At 42.5% G+C, this 9,131-nt stretch overlaps 1 protein-coding gene across 5 annotated transcripts in view; it reads left to right on the forward strand.

The window, feature by feature from the left end:
• Rffl (ring finger and FYVE like domain containing E3 ubiquitin protein ligase) overlaps positions 1 to 9,131 on the forward strand; it is a 71,301-nt gene that overhangs the window by 35,277 nt on the left and 26,893 nt on the right. The window lies entirely within an intron of this gene.

Genomic DNA, 9,131 nt, shown 5'->3' on the forward strand with positions numbered 1-9,131 from the left:
GTAATAAATAAATAAATAAATATTTTTAAAAACCCAAAACTTTGTAGTAGTGAAATGACTCAGTGGGTAAAAGTGCTTGCCCTGCTGGCCTGCTGGATCCCTGGAACCCATGTAAAAAAGTCGAATCCTAGCCTCAGCACTCCTACAGCAAGATGGGAGGTAGAAACCAGAGAATTAGCTAGAAGCTTACACAGCTGCAGAAATAACGAGAAAGATTGCCTCTAAAACAAGATGGAAGGCCACTAGGTGCCTTAGTGGGTAAAAGGGCTTGCTGTCAAGCCTGACTACCTGAATTCAATCCCCAAGACCCACTTGGTGGGAGAGAACTGACCTCCACAAGTTATTCTCTGACCTCCATATGTATTGTGTGGCATGTAAGCGCTCTCTCTCTCTCTCTGTCTCTGTCTCTGTCTCTGTCTCTCTCACACAGTCATGAAAATAAATGTAAAAATAAATAAAAGTTGTTCTTTGACCTCTACATGTATGCTGGCTTGGACTCACCCCCTCTAAAAATTTTTAAGCCACCTTACAGTCAATGAGATGCTAAATACTTGCTTGCATATTTTAACCTTTTCAGTGGTTATTTTAGTGTAGCAAGCTCTATTGTTTGGGGGAAATTAAGTTTTGGGTTTTTTTTTTTTTTTTTTTTTTTTTTTTTTTTTTTTTCGTCTTTTTGAGACAGGGTCTCAAAAAGCTGTCCTGGAACTCACTAATATAGACCAGGTTGGGATTAAAGGCATGGACTACCACACCTGGCTGGGGAAAATTAAGTTTTAAAGAGATTAAATAAAAGTAGGATTTAGAAACCTGTTCATCATGTCTGAACACAGTAACTTTTGTGCAGCCACTTTGGAAGAAAGGCAAATTGCATCATTTTGATCCTAAACAGAATTCCTGTCCCAGGGCACTGGGAGCTCTAGAAACCCTCGCTCTTGGTGCCTGGGTTCATTTTAACCCCGGCTCCCCATTAGCCTGCCACTGTGATAGCATCTTGTAAAGCAGCTTCTTGAGGCAGAAAGTCTCTGAAAGTTTATCTGATGAATCCTGTTTCCTGTACAGGAGGGTTAGGGGAACCAAGTCTCTTTATTCCTGATGAGCTGTCATCAGTTTTGATGGAAGACAGATCTCCTGCAGTAATTAAACTGCAGGTCCTTTTATTCTGTTTTCAGCATTGTTAGAAGATTTTACTCCAAACTGCTTCCTTTCCTGATTGACTCCCCCTATGGGGCAGAATGCCTGGGCTGAAATGAATATGTGGGTTTATGCCGCAGTGTTCAATCTGTCATCTCTCCTAAATGCCACACTAAGAAGCAGCCATTTAATTGGTCAGACCCCAGGGGTGATATTTTGGCACAGCTCCATTGGTTAGAATTACTTTTCCTTGAACTTCGTAGCAGATGCTAAAATCCCTCTGCAAATATTTATCATAGACTAGTTCAAACCAGGGAGTTTCCAAGAGCATTTAAAACTTGTGATTATTATGTATGTTTTTCAGTTGTTTACAACAGTTCCCACTTTAGGAAGAGAGCTCACTTACTGCTGGTGGGAAGTGTGATCTCTATTCTGTCCCCATTATTCATAGTTTCATTTTAACCTGTTACGTTCCAAGATTGGCTGGTATCCTATTGCTTATGTCCTTAATGTTGCATCTTCCAGCAGCATGGGCTGTGAGTCTGGTAGGACAGGCAAAGCTCCACCCAGACCTGGCTACGTTGGCTCAAGGTCTGGATCTCTGATTCCGAACATTTCTTTTTGCTGTTGTTTTACTTCTGTGTCTTTGGTCTTCATGTTTCCCTGGGTCCTTTGCAGTTCCTGTCACAGATCCATGGCAAAAGCACTGGGATGGCATTGAGGCTACTGAGCCTTTCCATGCAGGTAAGACATCTGAGTGATGGGCCTGTTCTCTTCCAGGCTCCCCTTTCTGGTGTTCTGCTATTTGAATAACCTACAACTTTAACATTTTTTTAAATTACTTTTCAGAAGGCCAATCTTATTTTCCCAGTAGTCTGAGCTGAGCAGATACTTTTTTTTTTTTCTTTGCAGGGGGGTGGTCTTTTTGAGACAAGGTCTCTCTCTGTAGCCCCAACTGGCCTAGAACTTTCTGTGTTGACCAGGCTGGCCTCAAACTCAAAGAGATCCGCCTGCCTCTGCCTCTCCCTCCCAAGTGCTGGGATTAAAGGCGTGCACCACTATGCCTGGCCCTGAGCAGATACTTTTAAGAATTATCTTCAGCATGTTACCTTAGGTGACTTAGGTCTTTCCTTAAAGGCACTGCTGTTGTCACATATACTTCAATCCCTTAATTTGCTGATCATTTTGAATCATAATTGAACATAAATTTCAAAGTTTTTGAAAGTTCTGTTGCTATCACCATTGGTGAGAGTGAATAATTTGATGAATATGTGATGACCATACAACATTAAGGTTTAGAATAGAGCTGTAAGATAGACTCATTCGTATTTCCTGTTTGACCTTCCACACCATACCTATGGGAGAAAAACATGTAAAGAAGACTATGCAAGTAATTGGCCAGTAGATCTGCCATAGTGCTGTAAGAATACTCATCCTTCAGGACACCACTGGGATGCTGCCTTATTCCTCCTGTGGTGTGAGCAGGGAATAGTACTGAACAGATCCTCTTATGAGTGAATCAGAGGTAAAGAGAGGTGCATCAGGTGCTATGAGAACAGAGACAGGCCAGAAAAAAATATATATTCCTGAGAGGGAAGTGATGGAAGGAAGGGAGGTGGGGAAATGGTCCAGGCTAAGGATAGTGGAGGATGATGCCTAACACCAATTTAGATTTGGCAGAAAACATAGTGGGGCAGCTCAAGCTAAGAACAAGAATAAGGTCCGGATTTACTTTCATTACTGTTTAGTAGTTGCCTGATTAAAACACTTATAAAGGGGTAGATACTAGAGCATCAATTGCAGTTGAAACAAGTAAAAAAAACCCTTCCTCAGGCTGAGAGTATAGCTCAGTGGTAGAAAACTTGCTCAGAATGTATGAGGTTTCATCCCCAGCCCTGCAAAGCAAGCAGCAAACCCTTATTGACTGGAACAGAGGCGCATGGGACTAGAGATGGAGAGGCAACTGGAATGTTTAAGGCTTTATCATTAGAAAGTACTTGAAAATTCCAGAAAGTAGGAAATGCAGTTGACCTACTAGAGTCATAAATTAAACTGTCCATCCTTAGAATGGCTTTCTTATTAGAGTTAAAAGTATTCAAGTGTTGAAAGATTGGTGTGGTAAATAACTGACTTCTTTTCGTGTCTTTAGATAGGTTTAGGAACTAGTATGAAGTATTTCTTTCTTGCAGGCCACTTTAGGAGATTTCTGTCCTCTGTCTCAATAAAGCTCTTGAGTTACTAGTACTGACAACCTTAGGCAAATGGACGGTGCAGGCAGCACCTCTTTTCTGTCAGCCCCCAAATTAGTCAGAGACTTTAGGTCCACATCTCACCCTACAGCTGTGTGACCCACTCTCTTTGTTCATTTAACTGATTTGTGTAGGACTAATCTGCCAAATGATATACTAGATACAAGCATAGCTTACTTAGCACATGTTAAGTGTTTTGGAATGCTTTTACTTTGTTCTTAAAAAGAGTTTTAAAAATATATTTAATATTTTTATTTTATGTGTATGTGTGTATTACCTAAATGTATGTAAGTGCACCCATGTCGTGCAGTGCCACGGAGGACAGAAGAGGCTGTCAGATCCCCTGGAACTGGAGTTATGGATAGTTAGTTGTTAGCCGCCATGTGGGTGCTGGGGTTTGAACCCAGGTCTTCTGCAAGAACAGTCAGTGTTCTTAACCGCTGAGCCATCTCTTCAGCCCCCAAATATAAGATTTTTTTTTTTCCAGGATCCATATGGAAAGGGACTTGAGGAACCTTGATTCTGAATAACTTCTGGTTTTTTGTTGTTGTTGTTGCTCAAAATAACATCACACAAGATTATCTCACTGCTAAAGCTCCAGTCCTCTGTATTGAAGAATAGTCTGGGAGTGGAAAGGAGCTGCCAAGCTTAGTGTCTTTGAAGTTACTGACATCTGTGTATATAGAGGCTCTGGAAGTTGGTTTGAAGAGAGGCAGACAATTAATCCTTATTAACCCCTTGCACAACAATGCCTATGCCTAGCTCTACCCTCTGCTTGTGTCTGTGTGTCAGTGTCATCTGTGTCTGTGTTTGATCTGAGCTTGTCCAGGCTGATCTCAAACTCATGATCTTCCTGCCTGCTTCCTCCTCCCAAGTGCTAACATTACTTTCTTGTGCCACCACACCTGGCTACCCCCTGTTCTTTATGGAAGATTGAAAAGCCTGGTACAGGTGTGAGCTCTCTGAGCAAGCACTTTTGTGGACAGCCTGTGCGGTATAGGAATGTTCATTCCTGTGAATCTGATGCTCAGAGACCACTTAAGTATCCTCAGTATAGCAGCCAGGATTTAATTAAGGTCAAGTCTGACTGATTCTAAAACCAAATCAAAACATTAGAACAGTTCCCTCCCAAACTTTAAAAATCTTCTAAAAATTTACCCTTCAAACAAAGTTCTCATTTAGAAAACCTGTATTATCCATTGCTCACATCCAAAGGACTGCAGTGGAGGGTGGATGTCTCATGGGATTTAGAGGCCTTAGAAATGTTTTCCCTGCTGAGTCCTCGCCTTGTGACGTCTCTTGTTTATGTCCAGTCCATGGCACCACTTCGGTGCAGTTTTTATTCAGCCTTGGGTTCTAAAGTTCCACCATATCCTTGTCTCCTCAGTGACTTAGGAGTTCTGAGTTCTTTATTCTGAATAACTATCTTAGAAATAATCTCAGAATCAGAGAAAACATGCTGTATTGCCCCACAGCCAGCACATGAGACCAGTTGGTAATGTGGTTCAGCCTGCAGGTTGCTTGCTTACAAGTGCAACAGTCACCGTACTTGATGTTCATTGTGTTGTCACCAGCATTTAAAATTTTCCCAAGTCAGGGTTGGATACCCCAGGCAGGTTTACTGGAAAATTCCTATTGCAATTCTGAGATTCTGTTTTAAATTTAACAGTTTCAGGGGAGTTCAAGTTTCTTGCCTGATCAACTTATTTTTTAAAGGTAAGCAGGCTTCCATGTTGAGAAATGATTTTAAATTTCAGGCGAGTTCTTAAGAAACAGGTGACTCTTTGTCGTGTGGGTGGTACAGTCAGCTGTGTCCATCCCAGCCCCATACTGCCTTTCGTGTCCAGAGAGACAAAAAGAAGTCACTGTGAAACATGTAGACCACTGCCATTTTAGAATTGTAACACAGTTTAATAATTTCTTTAATGTGCTATCAGATGTTTACTAGTTGGTTAAGTACCTTATGGGTGTTACTTTTCATCCCTTCAGTTAGCTACCCATGGGAAGTATTATCTCTTTCATACATGCGAGGAAATGGACTCAAAGCTTTAGTAGGGACTGGGGAGACGCTTAGTCAATATAGTGTTTGCTGCACATGCATGAGGACCCCAGTTTAGAGTCCCAACCATGTAAAAGCAAGTGCAATGACATGCATCTGTAACCCCAGCCTTGGGGAAGTGGAGACAGGAGGATCCTGGGAGCTCATGGGCCAGCTAGTTTAGTTTAGTTGGATCATTGTGCTCTAGGTTCAAGTGGGAGACTTGTCTTAAAGTAAGGGGGAAAGTGACTAAGGAAGATGCCTGATACTGACCTCTGTCCTCCACACGTGCACTCATGTGCAGGTATACCCATCCACACACTTCCACACACACACCAGCTTTAAGTAATCTGTTTATGGTTAGCTACCTCTCATTTTTCAAAAAGGATTTTTCTTTCTCACTTTGTCTCTGTCAATATTGAGAATGTACTTTTGATCCTAAGGAGAAATAACTGGAGCTTTCCTCATCAGCTTTGTTGATAAAATATGAGTGTTGTCTGACCCATGGTCTATTCATCCCACAAATTATTTGGGTGCCTGCTATGAAGTGGCACTGTGCTGCATGCTACAGGTAAACATGAAGACAGATGATTTTCCTGTCCTGGGAGGTAGACCGCACACTAACAAACAAATATAATATAGATTATGAAAGTCATGAAGGAAAGCAAAAGGCAGGGGTTAGTGTGTGAATGGGGAGGAGTCTGACCTGAGGGAGGCCTTGGAGGCAAAAAGGAGGCTGCTGCATGCAAGAGCTGGAAGGTTGCTGTGCCTGGAGTCTAGTGCCTGAGAGAAGCAGCAGAAGAGGAGCCAGAGAGGGGACGGGGCCTTCCAGTCATATTTTTAAAATGTAGCGGGAATCTGTCACACAGCTGTAGGCATATGTTGTGGGGAGCAGAGAGGATGATACCTTATGAAGGAAGGATGGCAGGGAAGCAAGTTGAAACTGAAATTGAAGCTCTGGACACTGTCCAAGAAGCCACGGTAAACCAGAAAAATAGTAGAACAAAGTCCCCGCTCCCAGGGAACTTCTTGAGATTAGGAAATAAAAGTGAAGTTAAGGACTGAATGACAAGAGGGGACTATGATATGGAGCTCTGTCCAGGCAGAAGGGACAAACAGGAAACCTGAAGGACCTAAGGAAGGAGATGGAAGGCGGAGATGAAAGGTAATTAGATCGCGACTGGGGTAGAGGAGATGGAGAAGGCAATCTTTAGCTTAAGATGTTGAAAGTAACCTGAGGTGTGGATGGAGAGGGCAGCCCAGGACAGCCTGGGTGCTCCCAGAATTTGAGAATGGAGGATCAAGAACCAACAGAGAAAGGCTTTGAAGGAAGGAGGAAAGCTAAGGACATAGAATTTTGGAAGCTAGGAGATGGTTGCAGGGGAGAATCACTGTATCCAGTAGTGCTGAGAGATTGAAAAGATGAAGATGAAGAGGTGTCCGTTAGATCTGGCCACTTGGAATTAACTTTGGTGACTTAGAAGGGATCATGTGGAGTACTTGGGTCAAGGGAAATTCGAGAAGACTGAAGAGTACAGAAGAGTTTAAGGAACTGTAGTCAAATTGTGGGAGACATTTTGAAGTATAGTAGAGAAAACGAGCCTTACAGGAGCTGGGGTCAAAATGATTTCTTTTTTGTTGCTTATTACACATTAAATATATTTTGTTAGGTGTTTTAAAAAATTCTACAAAAGATCGTGTGTGGTGGCATATAGCTTTAATCCCAGGATTTAGGGGCAGAGGCAAGAGGATCATTACAAGTTCAAGTTCGTCTTGTTCTATAGTTCTTCCAGGCCAGCCCGAACTCCATAGCAAGACCTTGCCTCAAAAAATAAAATAGGGGCCCAGCACGGTAACACTTAACTTTAATCCCAGCACTTGGGAGGCAGAGGCAGGTGAATCTCTGTGAGTTCGAGGCCAGTCTGATCTACATTCCAGGCCAGCTGGGGCTACAGGGAGACCCTGTCTCAAAAACTAAAAAAGTGCCGGGTGTGGTGGTGCATACCTTTAGTCCCAGCACTTGGGAGGCAGAGGCAGACTGATTTCTGTGAGTTCAAGGCCAACCTGGTCTACATAGAGAGTTCCAGGCCAGCTGGAGCTACAGGGAGACCCTGTCTCAAAAAGACCAAAAAAAAAAAAAAAGAAAGACCCCAAAAATAAAATATATAGGGGCTCAGCAGTTAAGAACACTGGCTGATCTTGCATAGGACCCAAGTTCAATTCTAAGCACCTACATCAGGCAGCCCACAACTGCCTGAAACTAATTCCAGGGTATCTGACACCCTCTTCTGGCCTCCTGGCAGGCACTGCATACACGTAGTACACATATAGACAAGCAGGCATACATGCACATACACATAAGTAAAAATTTAAAAAGAAGCTGGGCATGGTGAGGCATGCCTTTAACTCCAGCACTCCAGAGACAGAGGCAGACAAATCTTTGTGAGATCAAGTCCAGCCTTATCTACATAGCAGGTTCCAGGTCAGCTAGGACTACAGGGAGACCTTGTCTCAAAAAACCTAAAATAATAATAAATTAACGAATTAATTAATTAAAAAGAGAAATTGAATATTAACAGAAATTTCTGTGCCTCGTTCCTGTCATTTTGCCTCCAAGGACAACCACAATCCTAATTTTGTTCTGACTAATTCATTAGGTCTTGCTGTGGGCTAGTCTTTTTTTTTTTTTTTTTTCCCCTGTAGCCCCAGATGGTCTGGATGTAGACCAGGCTAGCCTCTATCTCATAGAGATCTACCTGCTTCTGCCTCCTGGGTACTGGGGTACTGGGATCAAAGGTGGGTGCCACCTCGCCTGATTCAAGGCTAGTTGTGAATTCATGGATTCAAGTGTTCTTCCTGACTCAGTTTCCCAAGTAGATGGGACTACAGGTGTATGGCAGCATGCCAGGCTGCACTCTCCTGACTTCCACACCAGATTTGTTCATCTGTTTCTGAATTTTGTATGCATGGAATCATTTAGTATATACTTATTTGTGCTTATTTCCCTGGGCATTGCATTTCTATAAGGTTTGTCTGTATGCTGTGTACAGCTCATTGTATGAATATGATTTACTTGTCTGGCAGTTGATGAGCATTTGGGTGGTCTTTAGTGTGGGCCTGTTGTAGTAGTGCTTCCATAAATATTCTTGTACCCTTCCTTTTATTAAAAAAATAAATTTTGCTTTATTATTATTATTGTTATTATTTTGGTCTTTTTGAGACAGGGTTTCCCTGTAGCCCCAGCTGGCCTGGAACTCACAGAGATTCGCCTGCCTTTGCCTCCTTAGTATTAGGGCTAAAGGTGTGTGCCACCACACCCAGCCTGTACACTTACTTTTGATAAAAGTAGTTCTTTTGATATTATACCCGGAAGCAGAATTGCAAAGCCATGTAAGTAAATGTATGTATTTTATACGCCACACATGTATGCTCACATATGCACACACTTGCCTACACACACAAATATTAACACACATTGCTTGTGTGTGTAAATACACATACAGATACACATGTAATCCAAATGGGCTATACCACTTCTCTGAGCAGTGTTAAAATTCTAGTTTCTCAGGCTGGGCGTGGTGGCGCATGCCTTTAATCCCAGTACTCAGGAGGCAAAGGCAGGTGGATCTCTGTGAGTTCGAGGCCAGCCTGGTCTACATGGTGAATCCAGGACAGCTGGGGCTACAGGGAGACTCTGTTTCAAAAAGACCAAA

This window comes from Nannospalax galili, unplaced genomic scaffold (genome assembly GCF_000622305.1).
Source record: "Nannospalax galili isolate Female #2095 unplaced genomic scaffold, S.galili_v1.0 scaffold363, whole genome shotgun sequence".
NCBI lineage: Eukaryota > Metazoa > Chordata > Mammalia > Rodentia > Spalacidae > Nannospalax > Nannospalax galili.